The 19798-nt window shown below is 42.5% G+C and overlaps 1 non-coding gene across 1 annotated transcript; it reads left to right on the forward strand.

Moving 5' to 3' along the window:
* Positions 1 to 2790: 2790 nt before the first annotated feature.
* Positions 2791 to 2921, forward strand: LOC136121776 (small nucleolar RNA SNORA18). The gene has a single exon (XR_010655787.1). It is a non-coding gene; the product is annotated as a small nucleolar RNA SNORA18 (small nucleolar RNA).
* The last annotated feature ends 16877 nt before the right edge of the window (positions 2922 to 19798 follow it).

The raw sequence follows: 19798 nt of genomic DNA on the forward strand, positions 1-19798 counted from the left end.
GACAAAAACCTTTACTTACTCAGCCCCACACGAACTCAGCCTGTGCTCTGGGCTCTAATAGCATTTTCATTCTGGAATCTATTTCCAGAGTTTATGACCGCCAAGGTTTTATGGTCCTTCCCAATAAAGTTTTCTTCACCTACTAATATACATTATGTGTCCTCTTCTCAGAACGGTGGTTCTTGTGAAAGCCAAGTAATTTTTATGTGATACAAATGTTGCTTGAATGGGAACTTTTCAGTGGATTTGGGTAAGATTTTTGTTTTGTGGTTTTGGAGTGTGTGTGTGTGTGTGTGTGTGTGTGTGTGTGTGTGTGTGTGAGATGAATCCTGAGCATCTTCTAACAGCTCTACCTGTCCATTTTACTTAGTCTGAAGAAAGAGGGAAAAGGAAGAGATAAAAATACTCAAACTGTAATTTTCACTTCAAACAGAGTCCTCTACTGCTTGTCTTGTAGTTTTTTGTTTTTTGACTATTGGTCTGAAATTACAGCCCATTAACACTTAATTTGCCCAAACTTAGTCCTACAGACATAAGGGAAAAACAGCAAAAATAACAACGAAAAAACTCTCAGGCCAACTGTTCTGTAAATAAAATGGCCAGTCATTTTATTTCCCAATATTTCTCTTCTCAGGTCCATTTCTCCAACTCACCATCTAACAACTCACCCACCATCATCACAAGGGAATTTTGACAACCCAAGTAAGCAAATGCCATCACTCTGACTTTACTGCTCAGAGGACGTTCATCAACTAATGTAACCTCCAGGTGCCAGCCAGGAAGAATGACCAAATTCCAGAGGTTCTTCCTGTCTCCTGGAAGAGTTTTGGAGTTCATTTTCTAATTGTGTTTTGTCGTTTACATTTGGCCAAACAGCAGCTCACAGACACAGCGGTGACTACCTTCCCAAACCTGCCTATTTCCAAATAACACCCTATCTTTAAATGCTCAGATGGCCACTATATAGATTAAACTAACCCTAAACAGTGACACATTTTTTAACAGGGTAGGTTTGACTTGAGGTAAGCACAGTAAACAAACGCCTTATCAACTAAGAATTATTTTTACTGCTTTGCTGTGCCTTCTGAGTCATCTCAGTCAGGTTCTCAAAACTATATGCCTCCCAAGGACCATCTTGTGCCTTAACAAACGTACATATATATGTACATACACACACACACACACACACACACACACACGAAGGAGAGGGAGCAGTAATAACAAAGGCGAATTTTCCTCACGTTCTTATAATGTACCCGGCACCATACTAATAACTTTTCCATATATGCAATCTCATTTAATCCTTGAAACACCTCTAAGGTAGGTACTGTTATTGTTACTATATCACAGAGATTCAAACTCACATCCTTCTGCCTCTAGCATCTAAGCTCTTAATTGCTGTGGACCAGGGCATACAAATAGAAGAACTGGCCTTAGCTTTGACCCAAAAGAAAACAATAATAAGTATGCACATGTCTATCGTAAGTATGGTACGCACATTTAGACCATGTATTTTTAAACTACAAAAGTTTTTCCACTTCTCCAGTATTATATACACATAACTTGTGAATTAAAATTTAATTGAACACACTGCTATTGGCAAATTACAAACTACTGAAAATCGAACATCAACTCAGCCTCCATTCCATTATCAAGAGAGAAGCTGCTTCTGCATTGTCATTCTGGTGATTAAGGACAATATGTTGCCTAAAGTGAAGGTTATTTTTACTTTGATGAGTATATTGCTCACCACCTGATCATAAAGGGCCAGGGCTGGAGATGAATAACATAATACTTTGTCCTTCACATCAGGCATGATGGCTGGACTTCCCTGGCTGTAAATTTACCAATATTTGATGGCCCCAGTGTCAGCAGCAAAATGATGCATAATAAATACAATACATTATGTGCCACTTCTTGATTTGGTGCCAAGTCAGGGAAGGAAACAGTCTACTTCTGAGTGGGTTTTCTGAAATAATACACAGACAGTATGTCCTGGAGAGATCTGAAGAGGAAAACTGCAGCTTGTTTTTCATCCCTCTGTCGCCAAACTAGCCTTTGAAATTGACTGTCTGCAGTGACGTGAACCCCGGTACTGCCATCGCTGGGTTGATATCAGGAAAAGCAGGATACACAGGCTTTCATGTAGCCAGGAAAAAAGGAAACAGCTTATTTTGAACAGGAAAGAAGAAAGATATTTGATGAAAGCCAGAGAAACAAGCTGCCTAAGTCCTTTGACAAAGAAGAGACAAAAAGAATGGGTTTGTGAAATAATGTGCAGACCTAAAAATAATGTTTCAATAGCAGTTTTAATTGTTCCACTTTATCCCGAATGGTTTTTGCAAAGTCGAAAATCTTGCTTTAGAGTAAAAAGAGAAAACACTATTCGAAGGCCTGCATCTATGAAAAAGTATTTCTTCACCACGAAGGAAATGTGAACTATGAGACGGGGTGTACATATAGCTTCACCTTCCTCTTCCTGCATCCAGATCAGGGACCTCAGAAGTCACTGGGTCCAACCCTGACACTTCATAGATGACAGGCTTAAAACTGTTAAGAGACTTGCCCAAGGTCATGCTTGGAACTGTATTGTTTTTATTCTCTGAATAGCAAATGGCAGATGGAGGAGAGCAAAAGAGATCATGTTGCAATTTACCCAAAGACTTCCTATAAGAAAAATGGTGATAATTATGGTTCCTACATTCACTTATCTAGCAACGCGTATTACCATAAAACCAAGAAACATATATATTGCATATACAATGTTTCCTAAGGCAAGAATCATTTTCTGTTGAGGTCTATCCCGATGGGGCTTTTTCTGTAAACCTACATCGTTGGAAACGCCTCATAGATTAACTGTGTGGTTTCCTTTACTCATAGAACTACCTGTTAGATCTGTGGGAAAGAACTACAAGACAGAGCTGCCAAGTAAACTATGAAAAACCTAACGAACTTTTTATCTTAGGTATTGGCATATCCCAATGATCTGTACTGTTCTAGGGTGTGATGGCTTAGGAGTGAATATGATTTGAACCTAATACATTTTTAGAGGGTGTCAAATTCAGAACCAGGCAGATCCATCTCCTGACCCTAAACATGGTCCTAAAGTAAATCACTTGAGGAAATTGGATCCTAAAGATTACAGGTGAAGAATTTTGAAGTGTGTCCATATTTGATTGGAGATCAAAGAAGCCTAACTAAAAGAATTGTGGGCTGACTCACATGATAACTTCTTTTTGAAAGGGCTATTTTATCTTGAAGATTTATGAGTTTGGAGGAACTAAGATGATTGGCAGTGGAAAGAATCAGAATGTGTGAAATTCCTTAAAAATTTATTGACTTAAATAACTTCGTGTTACATACACATAATAAAAAAACCCTTTACTTTAAAAAAAAAAAAAAAAAAAGAATCATTTTCTAAAATTCATATATTCTGCCAGGTATACTTTCTTTATCAGTACCAGGTTAGGGTTGCCCAGTCAGTTGTTTTTTCCAGAAAGGATAGTGAAAAAGTCCAGGAGTTCTTCTCAGGGAGCAAAAACAAAGCTAGACATTTGGGTATCTCTTTCATTTGGATCTCATGTCAAGTCTACAAGTGCAAAAGCACTTATACATCAGTCAACAAAATTCTTACTGGCAAACCCCAATAGATAGAGCTTGTAGTAGAGAAATGTGGTTATTTTCCAGCTTCTCTGCACTCTACCACCTCAACCCAGGAGCTAAAAAATGACCCTACATGTTTCTAGATTAAACAGGAATGAAAATCCCTGGGTTGTTTGTCCTCTCCCTACCTCATTATCCCAGAACCTAGGCCACATCTTCAAGTTCCAGATGACATTCATCCAGCCCAAGTGAACTGCTTTTCAGTTCACAAGACGGTCCACCCAAGGCCACTCTCCATCTGGAAGGTTCCTTGGAAGGTGGGATAGATTTTAAACATGCCAGAGGCCATACATTCTCCCTTCAATCTTAAACCCTTACCCAGGAAACATTATGGTAGCAATCAAAATGGTAAAAAGACTCCTGACACCCAAGCTTCCCCTAACCTCCTATCATCATAACTTTTCCATAAAACATTAACATTAAACTTCAGGAGGGTAATTTTTTCCCCAAGGCCAAGCTCATTTTGACCTGGTATCCAGGAACTGCCCATGATTATTGACCCAACGACTATCTTTACAAGTGTTATATTCATTCAGTATTTTCCAATACTGAAGAGTTAGTCAGTGGTCAAACTGTTCTCCAGCCCCCATTTCCCTTATCTCCTACAGAAGCTGAACTGCCATGAGGACTCACACTTAGGAGTGTGGCTCCTGAGACAAACCAAATTGATTCTTCTTTCCCCCCATCCTTCTTGATGTTCATTGCATGCAAATAAGAAGGTGTGGAAAGAATATCAACTGGTACTCATTGCCAAGCAATCCAGGGTGTATTTTTATGGACGCAGAGGGAGGCATCCCCTTCCCCATTTTCCTTAACGCTGGTGGTAGTGGGCACCATTGTCACGTGTGTATAAACCTCAGACCTTTGTAAGCACCAGCAGCTGGAGAATATCTCTCTCTCCAAACAGCACCGACAACAGAAAGACCCTCTAAAGCAGGGCCAGGGCCTTCCCCTCATATACTGATTCTCATACACATGACTGATAAAAACACAAGTAAAATACTGTTTTGCTGCTAACCTCGTTTGAGTCATCCATCATATATTGGGACCCAATTATGTATATGGTACTGGTCAGAACCTATGGATACTTAATGAACAAGGGACAGCCCTGCCCTTGTGGATCTTAATCTAGAGAGGATTTAGACAAACTCACATATGACTAGATATAAATTCATAAGTCAAGATCCAAATTAATATACAAAGGAGATGTGTAAAGCGGAATGGCTTCTCTTTTTCCTTTTAAATAAATACTCTAAATGTATGTTATCTCTTTCAAAACACTCACCGTAATGGGAGCAACACATTCCAATCACATTTCTATCGTTCAAAAGTCCTCTTTGTAATTGCTTTCTGAGCAGTTGCATAACAAAGGGGGAAAGTGGGAGGGGGTAAGGGAGGAGTATTTTGTTCCTAATGTTGTTTAGAACTGCTCATTTGCGGTGTTAACAAAAAACAGGCTATCTTCAACAGTTCTATTATTTTTAAATTTTTCTATTAACAATACACCTTCTTATTGCCTGCACCCTGGGTGAACTGCCTCCACAGCCCCCACTTTCACCTCAGTCTTTGTGTGCCCATACACGTTTCCTTATTCTCTAGTAACTCTTTTATAGCCTCCCCAATTAGGTAATTAATTTTTTAAATAAGAATGTGCCAAGCTACCAAAAGACATGCACTTAGCTTCATTCATTTTTATATGACCTGTAATGACTAGCAAGTAAAAGATTCCTGCACATGGTAGTTGCTCAAGAAAATATTGGTTGTTAAATGCATGTTGAAAGTCAAGGTTATTCCCCAAAGCGATATCCCCTTTCCTTCCTCCTGCACAGCACATGAAAGGAGACTGACAAGAAGAAATGTTTCCACAATGTAGAACTAAATGCGAAGATAATGGTCAGCAGGGCTCTGGGAGCTACCCGTGTGCCCACTCTGAACAAGCTCTTGACAGGAACACACCTGCCAGGGAAAGAGAGTGAACTTCATTTTGCTAGGAGACAATACACAGCTACAGCGTTCCATACTCCACTTAATCCCAGAGATAAATTCACAAGTTGTGCTAAACGTATCACTCTTCTGGGGATACAGACTCTACTGTGTCTGTTGTTTGATATATCACAAATAATGCATATCTTGGGCTTCCCTGGTGGCTCAGTGGTTAAGAATCCGTCTGCCAATGCAGGGGACACGGGTTCAGAGCCCTGGTCCGGGAAGATCCCACATGCCATGGAGCAACTAAGCCCGTGTGCTACAACTACGGAGCCTACGCTCTAGAGCCCATAAGCCACAGCTACTGAGCCCACGTGCCACAACTACTGAAGCCCGCACGCCTAGAGCCCGTGCTCCGCAACAAGAGAAGCCACCGCAATGAGAAGCCCACACACCGCAAGAGTAGCCCCTGCTCGCTGCAACTAGAGAAAGCCCGTGTGCAGCAATGAAGACCCAACACAGCCAAAAATAAATTAATTTTAAAAATAATAATAATAATTCATATCTTTCCTTTCTCCCTCTCTCCCCCCCTCCTTCCTTCCCTTTCTCTCTCTCTCTCTCTCACACAGACACACACATATATATGCAAACTTCTATCTTTAAAAGGTTACTTTTGAGTCTTCTTTAAACTCTCCACACAGGACACGGGAGGTCACCACACAGACCGTTTCTTCACAAGAGTATGACGATTTTCTCCGTGATGAGGGATTACTCCTGTCACTGCTCCTTCCCAGAATCCTTCCTAAGCCTTTTTTTTTTTTTAAGCACATGAGCTATGCTTTTAATTGGGCATTTCATTAGAGAAGAATGAGGCATAAAGGAAAACAAAATGAGCTGTAGTCATTTGTATTAAGGAGATGATGTTGGTCATCAGCATCTGAACCCTGCTGAAGTGCAGCTTCAATTTCCCCTCTCAACCATGGATAAAGCATCGTTGACAACACATATTTCTCTCTGTCAAAACATTTCACTTACTCCGCAATCTGCAGACATTTTGAGAGTCGTATCACCAACGAGCAGTGCCACAGCACTCTTCCCATTATTTTAAAATCATAATGGCACGTGCTTCACGAGAGGGGCACAGAGAAGGCCAAGATCCAAATTGAAGAGAAAAACGTTGGCACAGTCGGCAAGCAATGAGGGCGCTGTAAATACTGGGCATCGTTACTGAGCCACAGGGAAAGAGGGGCCATCTGCATCCCATTGCATCTGGAGAGCTTGGCCCCATTGCCCTTGGAGTTCAGTCTCCCGCGGGGTCCCACAGGGAATTCTGTGAGCTCTGTGCTCAGCTGAAGTTGCAGGCTTTGGCTCACGTTTGAGAAATGGATTTCATACCACTGGACCTAATTAAATGATTCTTTGGAGCTGGGAGTGGGGAGAGGAAAAGTAAAGTGATCACTGATTAAAGAATTGTATTCAAGCTCCAGTGAAAGACCGTCCTGGTGTGTGTCCCTGACACAGGAAAGGAAAATAACAAGGGACTGAAGCTAGACATACACAGACAAAACCGCTTATGGCTCCCACAGAAAGATGTTGACTGTGGTATAATCTCCTCAAAATGGCTCATTTTCAGTGAGGGGTATTCAAAAGAGATAATGTTCAAGGAAATGGAAATGTGCTGCCCAGATAACAGCCTTGGGCTGCAAGACAGATACTGCAAGGCCTCAAGGCCACAGCTTTGGCAGAAAACACATAATGAAGCGAAGCTGGGGCACTTATTGTCTAGGCCGGAGAACATTTACCAGTCACGAGGTTCAGATTCATGGCTATGACTGTTAAAGTTCATGGGAGAAATACACTCCAAAAGCGGCAAATATAGTCAATAAAGTGCCCTCCAAGCAATGAGCAGGCTTACCAATGGGTGCCCACATTTGTCCCCTGCTCTCAGGGGAGAAGGCGCTTTACCAATTATTGCCAACTGGTTGGGTTAGTGAAATTGCTCAGCCCTCCTACCATCCACCTCCAGCCTATCTTTCAATATATCTTACTGAGTTTTGCTAAACTTATTTTCATCCATTTATAAAAGGTCAACTAGGTTGTGTGTTGACTCGACAGTAGGAAGTGCTTTTGCTATAATCCCTGATGATATTCGTCTGGCTGGGTTTGACCACAGAAAGTATGCAGTTTATCTTTCTTATAAAATGCCTTGATTTGTCAAGTTGGTACCAGCTGTTATCACTTTGATAGAGACTGCTCCATAATTTCAAAACGCTTATTCTTTCTAAAATTATCCCGATGCTCAAAACTGTCTGGAGCTCTGAAATGTGCTTCTCGCTTCTGTCTCTGACCTGGATGGTTAATTAACTTCCCCCATCTTGCTGTTAAGCTGTGCTACAAGCCAGGTATCAAGCTTTGCCACAGCATTTGCCTTCCACCGTGTTCCTTTAGACAGAAATAGGCATGGCCAAGGGGATAATTTTATGTTTTTCTTTTTTATTCTCTCATGAAGAGGAACAATTGGGTAGAAACTACTTGGTGGGGTAGAAAGTGACAGCCATTCAAAGTCCACTCATATGGTTTGAGGTAATGCAGATATTTGATGGCAAAAGCAAAGTCGGTTGAAGGGAGAACAGTAAAAAGGGAGACAACAAATACATCAAAAGTAATCGATAAATATTTCATAAAAGAATACATAAAGAACCTCTAGCCTCACCCTTCCCAAAAAGCACATATCTGCCGCTACAATCCTAAGAAGCATTTTAATTCTTAATTCTTAATATGCAAGTAATCCTGGTGAAAACCCACCTTTAATATTGTTCAAATTGCCTGGTCACAACCACTTTGTCATGAGAGAGTGCCAAGGTCAAAGTGTTCACAGTCACAGCCTTCACCCCCTTTGCTTCCCAGAGCTGGAGACCCAAGTTTTAGGAGACGAAGTCAACCTGGCATTAAAAAGAGTTAAATTCTCCAGAGGAATTCCATTTACACCACAGTGGAGTGCCCTAGATGTTCAAGAGAGGCAGACAATGTGACTGTCACAGAGAAGAAAGTAATGAGGGATGCTCACCTGTGCAGCGCCATTGAGCTTGTCTGCCGGGGTTGAGGACACTTTTGTTTCTGTGTGTCCTAGATCGTTGTCTAGAACAGAACAAAGTATCTCTAGAATGAGTGTTCTATTATCCTCTGGTTTACTCTGACTCTACTTAAAATGTTTAAATAAAATGGTGGGAGGAAAGGTGCAAGTGACAACAGATGGAGAGAGGGGTTGGTCCAGGAAACTGTAAATAGGTCTGGAGCTTTGAAATGCAGATGGTTCATTGTACAGGTTCAAATTTTTTTATATCACATGAGGACCTCTGCCTATGCCAATGAACTCACTAAAAAATCACATTTTTGTTGTAGAGACGTACAATTGCAGACATGTAAACAGGCTCGGACTAAGTTCTACTGGGCCCCCAAGTTTAAAGGTCACTGAGTACTTCAAACTTGCCTCTGCCTGACTTGCTCTCCTCCTTTCAATTTATCTGGATAATGTGGGATGACATCTGCATTTCATCTCGTCACAGAAAATTTTACACTCAGCCGCAGTGAGTGGCCACTGCTAGCATTTTCTCACCATACTGATTCAGCAAGGTGATAGTGTTTGGCTGTCTACCTCAGTCATGGGGAGGACACCTGCAGCGTGAGCAGTATCCTGACGCCTGGACAACTCTGTACCGATGCATGTTTAGAGAGCAATAGATCAACCGACGGCCAAGAGCAAACACATCCCAAATGAGGGTAACACGCCTGCTTTCTCTCCCTGCCCTCACTGTCATCTACACCTAGGTCAAGCCCTCTGAACATCAAAGGCATATTTCTCTGGGTAGTGACTGACAGACCCAATAAAATCCTCCTTCTTAGGATGTCTGAATGTGAGAAAGCAGAAGCAATGGGACCCTAGAAATCACCAGTAAACAGAGGCCCCAGGGTCAGGAATATCAGAAGAAAGAGATGGCAGTCAACGGCCTCAGAAGGAGAGTCACAGTGAACACAGCAGAGAGTAGGAACACAAAGGCAAGCCACTGGGGCAAAGAGAGTGGACTCCTCTGCTTCTGTTGCACCTGAGCACGGCTCCGTTTCTCTCTGAGGCCTTCCTGGAGGGTAACTGAGAAGGCTTTTCCTTCTCCCTGCTCCTTACATCCTAACAAACTCAGGGACCTCCCCCTTCAGTGCAGGAACAACGTGACCACCGCTCACAGGATTGGGGAACTCTTTGGGGACTACTTCAAAGCCTGAAAAAGATTCCCTTGAATGGTCATAAAGTGAAGTGAAATATTCTATCTCTGAGGAAAAGTGTGAGCTTTGAAAATTGGGAAAAAGTAATTCAGCGTCAAATTTGTGAAAGAAGGTAGAGGAGCTAACTGAAGACTCTTAAAAAATATATATATATGTGTGTATATATATACATATATGTATATGTGTGTGTTTATATATATTTATATATCCTAAAGACATGATTCTGTAAACAATCAGATAGTAAATATTTTAGGCTTTGAGGACCATATGGTCTCTGTCAAAACTGCTCAACTCTGCCATTGTAGCATGAAAGTAGCCATTGACAGTTCATAAATGAATAAACTTTGCTGTGTTCCAATAAAACATTATTTATGAACACTGAAATTTGAACTTCATGCAAGTTTCACGTGTCACAATATATTATTCTTGTTTTGATTTTTTTCAACCATTTAAAAATGTAAGAACCATTCTTAGCTCTGGGGTCATGCCAAAAAGACAGCAGGCTAGATTTGACTGGCCGGCCATATTTTTCTGACCCCTGTTCTATAGAAATGAAAGTGATAATGACTGCACCTGTGTGTGTGTGTGTGTACCTGCGGTGTGTGCATGTGTACACATGCAAATGTGTTAAAAATGCCTACAAAGACAATTCCAAAGCAGTTCCTAAATGCTCAGCAGGAGTGATCTCATTGAAAACAGACGGTAGCTTCCCCAGGTGATTATACTGAAGTGCAGAATTCTTACAATACACAAGCTCCTTGGGTGCAGAGACTATGTTTTATGCATTTTAGTTTCCCTCACTTGCCTTATACACAGTCCACATTCAATGTATTTTTTGTCAATTGAATGAGTTTTAATGAGTTTGTTAAAAGCCATCTCATCACATGACAGCCATCCCTGGAATACTAACTAATCATTCAAAGATTCTTGAACAATTTAGATCAATATTTCTTTAACAGAGTATTAAAATATTATCCATCATTAGCATCTGATATATTCATTAGCAATTTCAATCTGGAAAACTGTAACCTGTTTTTAAAAATATCCTCTTTTGGAAAACCAAAGCCATTCTTTTCTATTCCTTACCATGCTATCAAAATTCTATTTGACAATAGAAATACACTATTCAAACTTCAAGCATCCAATCAACTATACAGCCCAGACTTAAGATGGAGTAAGTCAAAAGTTAGGTTGGTTTTTGACTCAACAACACTCTTTCTACAGATTTTTAGGGTGACCCTGACTTAAAGTCGGAACTACAGATAGCATCAGAAATTATATAAAGCATCTCAGTGTCTCAGACTGGTAAGTCCAACACCTGAAACGCAAAAGGGAAGGAAAATTTTGTGGGTGCTTTTTTAATTTTTATTTATTTTTATATTTTTAAAATAAATCTTGCTTGATCATGGTGTATGAGGTTTTAATGCCCTTTTTTTTGTTTGTTTGTTTTTTTTTTTTTTGCTGTGTTGTGTCTTCGTTTCTGTGTGAAGGCTTTCTCTAGTTGTGGCAAGCGGGGGCCACTCTTCATCGCGGTGCACGGGCCTCTCACTATCGCGGCCTCTCTTGTTGCGGACCACAGGCTCCAGACACGCAGGCTCAGTACTTGTGGCTCACGGGCCTAGTTGCTCTGCGGCATGTGGGATCCTCCCAGACCAGGGCTCGAACCCGTGTCCCCTGCATTAGCAGGCAGATTCTCAACCACTGCGCCACCAGGGAAGCCCGCTTTTTTTAATTTTCAGGAATTTCACCTTTATTCTCAACTCGGGCAGGGCACACCTTAGAACATTTTCTACAAAACATTCTGGAAGATAAGCTGAACTCATCAAAATGTCACTGAGTCCTGTCACTTCCTCTCTTCTTCCTCTGTCACTCTCCCTCCTTCCCTCGCCCTCCCCTCTGTTCACAAACACGCACATGAGTATATACTTTCTTCCCAGGATGACCAACCTATTATGAAGCTTTCTCAGAAAATCTCTTCAAATCCAATTTTCCTTCACTAAGGCCCAGTTTAGAGAGACCAGCCCCCAGGAATGACCAGGATTACCATGAGGCCATAAAACAGAAACAAGAGCGAGCTTCTCCTCAGAGGCCCTGTGAGCATTCCCACAGATCCCCCCTCACTGAGCCACACTCAGCACGGGGAGGAGGCAGTTTTACATGAGGAGTACCATCCTTAGCTAGTCACCCAGTGTCAAGCCTGAAACCAACTGAAAACTAGAAATAGTGCCATGGTCAGCGTCCCACAGAGTTGTCAGGCTGCCACCCCAGACCACCATGCCACACCAGGAACCTCAAAAAACCACCCAGCATGGAACATTTAAGTGTGGTCCCGGACAAATGATCAGCCAGTGTTACCACATCAGGGAGGGCCAGGAGCCAGTCTGCAGTGACTGGATCCCACTGGGCAGAGGCTGGGGGGCAGCCATGGGTCTCCTAATGGCAGCCTGCCTCCACCTCAGCCTCCTACAGTCCAGTCTCCACATGGCAGCCCAGGTAATGTCTTCAAAACAGACATCAGACCACGTCACTCCCCTTGTCAAAAAATCCCCCAATGGCTTTCCATTACGCGTCAGGTTAAAATCCAAATTTGTCATCAGGGTAAGCTGGACTCTTCTCCATGCCCTGGGACGATCACCCTTACTTATGCCTGTATCAGTGGGCTCCCCTGGCCTCCTGCTTGTGGTTGGGTTGACCAGTGGGAGGCACCTATGGGAACTCCAGAACTTGGAGGGGAATGAAGCCATGGCTTTCTCCCAGCTCCCTCCCTGCTGGGTCACCGTGATCTGGCTGTGTCCCTCCAGAGCCAGGAGCTGTCCTCTCCCCTTGCCCACCTCCCTTCACCAGCCCTGGGGTACTGCGCTAAGCTGGTTGCTTTTCCAAAGCCCAGCCCACATCAACACTCTCTCCACATAACCCAGCTGAATTATGCCTTTGGTTACCTCCCAGAACTCAGGCTGATCCCTATGGCCTATAATATGTCCTAAATGACCTCACCTCTGGCTCCCATCCCAGCTTCATGGTATTAAACTCACCCTCACTCACTTCCCCACAAGCCACTCAGGCCTTCTCTCTGGTCCTTACACACTCCAAGCCTGTCCCTATGTCTGGACCTCCGTCTTCGCCTAAACTCCCCTACACCTGCTACCACCACCATTTACACGGCCCAGAGCCTTCCCATCTTTCATGGCTGGTTCAAAGATTCCCTCCTCAGGCCTTCCCTTACCACCCACCCTGTCAATCTCTAGAACATCATGCACAAAGTGCTATCTAAACTGTCCTTGTTTACTTGTTTGCTATTTAGTTGCTGTCTTTCTCCTCTAGCTCTCCAAGACAGCAAGGATCTTGTCTATCTTGTTCATCCCTTTAAACCCTGAACCCAGAACCCTTCCTGACACATAGACATGACGATGCAAAATCATTCTCTGTTGAATTAATAACATCTAAGATGTTCAGTCAACCATGTGAGAAGTGGAATATAACCAGAGAGAGGCCAAGTAGAAGAACATCATTAAACCTATCCTGGAAACTTCAGTCTTTCAAGAATAGCAGATTATTATTTTAATTATCAGTGATCTTTTTTGATCAATAAGTACTTCAGTGGATAAATGCCAGTCATTGGGAAAACAACAGTAAGCAAGATAAAGCTTACAGAAACTTAGGAAGAGAGAGAATTGCATAAGGAATCAGGGATATAATGACTCCCCTTGGGAAGTACAGGGTGATAAGGCACACACCTCACCCAGAGAGGGTCATGGGGAACCAAAATGCAGAGACTCATAGCCTGAACTGAGCCGACATGCCACAGATACTCTCAGTGGGCAGAGAGTGGCTGAGGAAACCAAAGCTTTGAAGACAAATCCTCTACCATATGTAGTAAGACAGGCTATAAACATCTCCACCTACACACATACCACCCAGTCCTCACCTGGGCCCTCCACACCTGGGAGCCGCCTATCTATTAGGGCAGAATTTCCTTTCTGTATCATCTTTTTCTCATTCGTATGTCTCATCTCCAACTCTTGTCTCTCTTTTAGAGCAGGAGTCAGGTTTTCTCTCTCTCACCACATGCCATACAACCCAGCACAGGGAAAGAGGCAAAACAGTCTTCCTAATCTACCTCCACCCAAAATAATGTCTGAGAACAACAAAAGGTACATTAAACAGAGCCAATTATACACACAGCCTTGATATCTTATCTAGGAGTAATGAGTTGAATCTGATTATACAATTCTTTTTTTAAGAATTAATAGAAATAGTATAATATTATATTGAAATATTAAATACATAGAAACAAGAAGGCCAGGATCTATTTTTAACTCTAAAAGAAAGTATTTTAGCTCTCTTTCTTTGAATTTGCATGAAGTTCTGGTCATTTATTGGCAGTGAGAGGCAGGATGGCAAATGTGCTGAAACCTTGGTGTGTCTTCAGATGCCACAGCCAGACCCTACTGGTCAGACCACTTCAGCCATCAAGACTTGTCTGTGACATCACAAAGCCTGACCCATAGTAAGATGACCCACAGATCCACACTGATTGGCCATCAACACAAGTCAGAAAACTACAGAATTGTAGCTCACGTGGGCCTCCTTCCACCATTTTTAAGTGAAGCAGTTAAAGGCCTGTCAGGTTAAATGACTTGCCAAGGTCACACAGGCTTGAGTGGTAGAAGGGAGACTAGAGTCACTAGGTTAACCTGGTGACTCTTTTGAGAGAATAGCTCAGTAATTTGGTCACTGGAAAGCTCTGCTGAGCTGGGAAAACAATCTCTCATCACTCATAGCTTTCCTCTAAAATCTGCAGCCACACACCTGAGGTAAATTGACTTAACAGAGCTTCTTCAGGCATGGTTGTCACCTCGTCTGAATAGCATGAGGTGATTCTCAGAAAAGGAAAACAAATGAGGAGTTTCTGGCTCAGTGCTGAGGAAAGTTGAAACCCATTCAACCCTCAGCTTTTCAGCATTGCTAGAGTAGCCTTTTAACCATGATTGCTTCAACAAGCATTGCTGAACTGCATTAAGTCCAGATCAATCCAATGCACAGTTCTGAGCCTACAGATGTATGTTTCAGTGGATTTCAGACATGACTCACTAAATCAATCTTTCTTCCTCTAAAAAGTACAGCTTAAAAAGGGGGGGTCAGTCTTTTACTGAGACACACCCACAATCTGAGCCAAAAACTGATTCTCCTTTTCTATAGGCCACCTTCTCAATTTCACCCCATATTTCACCCCATATTGTCCTTTCAGCAAGAGTCCCTGCAACAACAGTGGAAAGGGAAATTCATCTTCCATCCTGGCTGTGGCTTTGACTACGACCCCTGACCCACCACCGATTCCTCCTGCAATCCTTACTGCTGTACCCGAAGAACACTTCGGGCAATGACTGAAAGTGAGATTTGAGAGTGAGGAGAGGAAAACGGGGTTAAAGTGGAAGGCAGAACAGAAGTAATGTTTATAGAATTTAGTCTTGAAAACACTAATGGAAACAGAGGCAAAGCACACCAAAGCCTTGAGCCTGCATTCCACTAAACTAGGAAGAAAGAGGCCAGATGTGGGTGAGGGAGCCAAGTCAGAACACCCCTGCATCACACACTGATCTACTCTATGGTGGCATTGTCACGGGAGGGGTGCAGCTAAAGCACCCCTAAAGTGCATGGAAGTTTCACCTTTCCTAAGACTGGCTAAGCATATATTATTAAAAGATTACCTAGGGCTCTATCTAAAGCAACCCAGCTACTCTGCATTGGTATACCAGGAATTAGACAGGAACAGCTGTAGTTGTTTAATGGAACAAGCCGCACCCCATAGGGCACAAGCAGAAAACTGAATCTTTCATTCACTACCCATTCAAATCTCATCAGCAGACTCATTCTTCCCTGCCTCTTGGATGAAATCTCTGGCAGATCCCTCACTTTTTTTCAGTTTGCTTTAGGCACAAAACAGCTTCATTTTGGAAATAATTGCTCAAACATGAAAATCAAAACCTCAAGCTCTTATCTAGAGTCCCTTTCCTTCTCCAACATGTTACTGTTTTTAGGCCTAGAAACCAGGGAGGGAAGCAGGCCTGTTGGGCTGCCTGTCTTTTTCCCATCTTTCTTCTTCCAGTCCTCCTGCCTCAGCCATAGCCAAGGCATTTGATCCTCCAGGACTAAACCCAAGGGAGGAGGCCATAGGGGAAAGGACAGTCTTAGCATGGTTGGTTCTTTTGTGATCTGACATTTGGCAAATGTTGACCCAGCTCTTTGGGTCATGAGGCCCTTGGAGGATAACATGGAGACCCCCCTCTGGTGACCTCTAACCGAGGCTCCCTGGATGTGGGTGATGCCTCCTCCAGCAGGTTGGTTGCAACCCTCTCAGCTCCTGGATCCCCAGCAGATGCCCCATATAGACTTCCCTGTGTTGTCACATCCATTTGGGCTTCTTGGGCTGAGCCCCCGTCAGCTCCCCTCCACCACCATCATTACAGAGCCACACGCTTCACAGGAAAACGTGCTATTTTTGGTCCTGCTATTGAAGGAGGGAGAAATGGCTTCTAGTGTAGCTTTGTGTGTATGTCAGTGCAGCCAGGCACACAGCTCCAGGCACTTCCTCAGAAATGTGTCCCTTATGCCCCTACAAATTCCGTAGGAGAATTTTAAATTCTGCAAATAGACTTCCTAAAGGCCCTCTCTCTCAGCTTGAGGATGGGGGGAGAGGAAACCGCAGCTCTCTGACAAGCTTTTTCCTAAGGCATTCTCTCCTTTTCTGCCCCAGTCTCTTAGGTATCCTCCAGGTAAAGTTACAGAACTGATTTGGGGCCACCTCTTATGCCAGTCCTGTGCAGGAGAGCTGGCACTCACTTTGAAATATGGGTTCTATTGTTTTGTTCTCAGGCTTTAAGACCTCAGCAAAATGAGAGAAAAAAAAAATCCCATTCTGACAACTGATTACACAATCATGGTACTGCCCTGATGTCAAATGGATCCCTTACTTGAGCCAAGGTGGCAGTGAAAAGGAGAAATCTTATATAAGCAATCCCCTCTAATTACATATGAAAGTTCTTGCTTTTGAAAGGGTTCCAGGACCTATTGTTTTAGACAGTACCATTACAGATGTTACAGGATAGCATTGGGTGCCTAATGGAATCTAATGGGATTTTTTTTCCCGTTTCCACAGCTTTAATTGCTAAGGACCAGAGCTGTGAACAAAGGCACTAAGCAACTCCCATTCTCAGTGCAGGAACTTCCAATAGACACAGCCAGTCCCATGTCACCTTGCCTCACCTTTCTCTCTCTCTCTCTCTCTGTCTCTCTCACACTCACACACACACACACACACACACACACACACACACACATATACAGAAACTGCTAAAACAACTTACCACAAACTTGGTACCTTCAAACACACACATGTAATCTCTTACAGTTCTGGAGGTCAGAAGCCCAATATCATTTTTGCTGGGCCAAAATCAAAGTGTTGGCAAGGCTGCACCTCTTCTAGAGGCAGGGGAGAATCTGGTTTCCTGCCTTGTCTACCTTTGAGAGCTTCAATCCTTGGCTTATGGCACCTTCTTATATCTTTAAGACTAGAAAAATTATCTTACTTCAGTCATCACATCACCTCTATCTCTCCCGTCAAATCTTCCTCTGTTCCCCCTTAAATGAATATTTGTGATTACATTTAGGTCCCACGTGGATAATCCCCAAAATCTCCCCATCTCAGGATCCTAAACGTAATCACATCTTCAAAGTCGCTTTCACCATATAAGGGCTACAAGAATTCAAGTATAGGCTCCTGAGATTAGGACCTGGTTATCTGTGGGAACATTATTCAGCCTTCCATAAGGAATAATAGTGTTCATGGAAAGAGAAACTCTTCTTCCTGGCACTTGCCCCAAAGCCAAGTAAGACAGACCTCCATAAAATCAGGCATTGTAGAAGACACTGTCAATGGTCTCACCCCACTACCAAGCCCAAACCACTGCTCTTCTGCCGGTTCAACTGGGAAGGTTACAAAACTAAACACTCATTATGCCAGCTCTCTCTGTAGCTAGAGATAGCATTTTGCTCAACTCAGGACTTGAGTGCTCTTACTATATATTATCCAAAAATTAGAACCGGAAAAACACAAGCAAGATGACTGCCCTAGGTATTAAGGGTCATTAGAAGGAGGGTGTCATTCAGATGCTCTTCCTGTTCATGTATTACCAAAGCAGGATCACAAGGATTCAAGGACATGATTGCAAAGACAAAATGGACACCAAAGAACGATAAGTAAAAGATTTAATTTTGGCCGTTACCATAGCACCTCATTACTGGCCCCTTTTTGTAAGATTTATCTGCAACTCTAGGAGTATTTTTTTTCCCTGACATCCTGAACAGAGGCACACTGGGGAAGTCAGTGAGCATTACAGAAAGTCCATGGGTTGGAGGGAAAATACAAATCGCAACAGGCAAGGGCTTTCAAAGTTGGACAGTTGAAGGGATCAGGGGGCAGGAAGAGAAGAACGAGCAGAGGCTATAGTGGAGAAGAGCATGACACGGGAACCACCTGGAAAAGAGCAAGACCTGACTGGTAGGGAAGAAACCAGTTTGACATCAGGAGAAATAAGCTTAGACAGATAGGGAGGGCCAGATGAAAACAAGCAGTAAATTATAGCAAAATTTTTTCAGAGACGTAAGACAGTCTGACATTTTGGGTATTTCTCATGTGGTCCTTAGGACTGTTGACGTTTTGCTATGAGTCCAAAAAGATGGCCAGGACTGGTGTGACTTCCTGAGTGCTGTGGAAAAACTCCCATGACTCCAGGCCAATACACAGAATTTCCAGGAACAGCAGAGTATGAGTACTTTGCAGTGGGTTCAGAGAAATTTGAAGCTATCTCACAACCAACCTCTGGAATGACATGATCCAAACACTCCTGGTTTTTAATATTGCAAAACATTCCTTTTTGTATAGAGGGAGTTAACTCGGCATACACTCACCTCATCTGACTCCTGTTGCTTGGAAGGGCAAGAGTACTTCAGGTGGGGAAATCAAGATGCTACTAATAGGAAGTGCCTGTGGAGGAGCGGCCTGGATGGGGCCTCACTTCATTCATCTTCAATAATAGCTTCTAGGACAAGAGAGATTCCAGTGAGAATGAATTGCATCGTAGGTAATATTTGCTTCAAAGGATGCTTTGCCTCATTTTCCTGCTGCTAATACATGCTGCAAATGAGAAAGTACCCAGCTGACAACTTTCCTCCTGATTTACAGGAAAGGCCATTTAATCCCAAGTAAGCATTTTGCTCACCCATCCTCACCACCCCTTCCCCTACTCCCTTTATGTTTTCTCAGGGTACCTCGAGATTCTGATCTGTACGTATGGCAGGAGCAACGGAAATGTTCTAATGACTATTGCTCAAAGTGATTTGTTGGCATGAACATGCAAAATTTGAGGGGAATAATTCAGGTCATATATTTATGACTCAATTACTTTGAACATAAATATGATGACACTATAGATTTGTCATGTATGTAGCTAGAATATTCATGGAATTAAAGAGTAAATATACTTGGATCAATGATATTTTCATCTAATATTTACGGCCTTGCCAAAAAAAGAGCCTGGATTCTGCAAAATATATACAACAATATTAGGGGAATATAACCCATTTTTCCCTTACTTGTTAACTTCAGAATTTTAAACTATTTTCATATAATTTTGGTTCAAGTTAAAAACCTGCAGAGAATTATTATATATAATTACTATATTTTATAAAGTATACCCCTTTAAATGTAAATAATGACCTATTTCTCCTTCTGAGTATTTAATGACATCATTTGCAATTACCAGAGACCCCCAAGGATAGAAAATAACAGAGTCTCAAAACAATTATCTTCCTTAGAGGCAGAATCCAAAAAAAAAAAAAAAAATCACTACCACCAGAGATATCAGAAAATAAA

The sequence above is a fragment of the Phocoena phocoena genome, chromosome 3, assembly GCF_963924675.1.
Source record: "Phocoena phocoena chromosome 3, mPhoPho1.1, whole genome shotgun sequence".
Classification (NCBI taxonomy): Eukaryota; Metazoa; Chordata; class Mammalia; order Artiodactyla; family Phocoenidae; genus Phocoena; species Phocoena phocoena.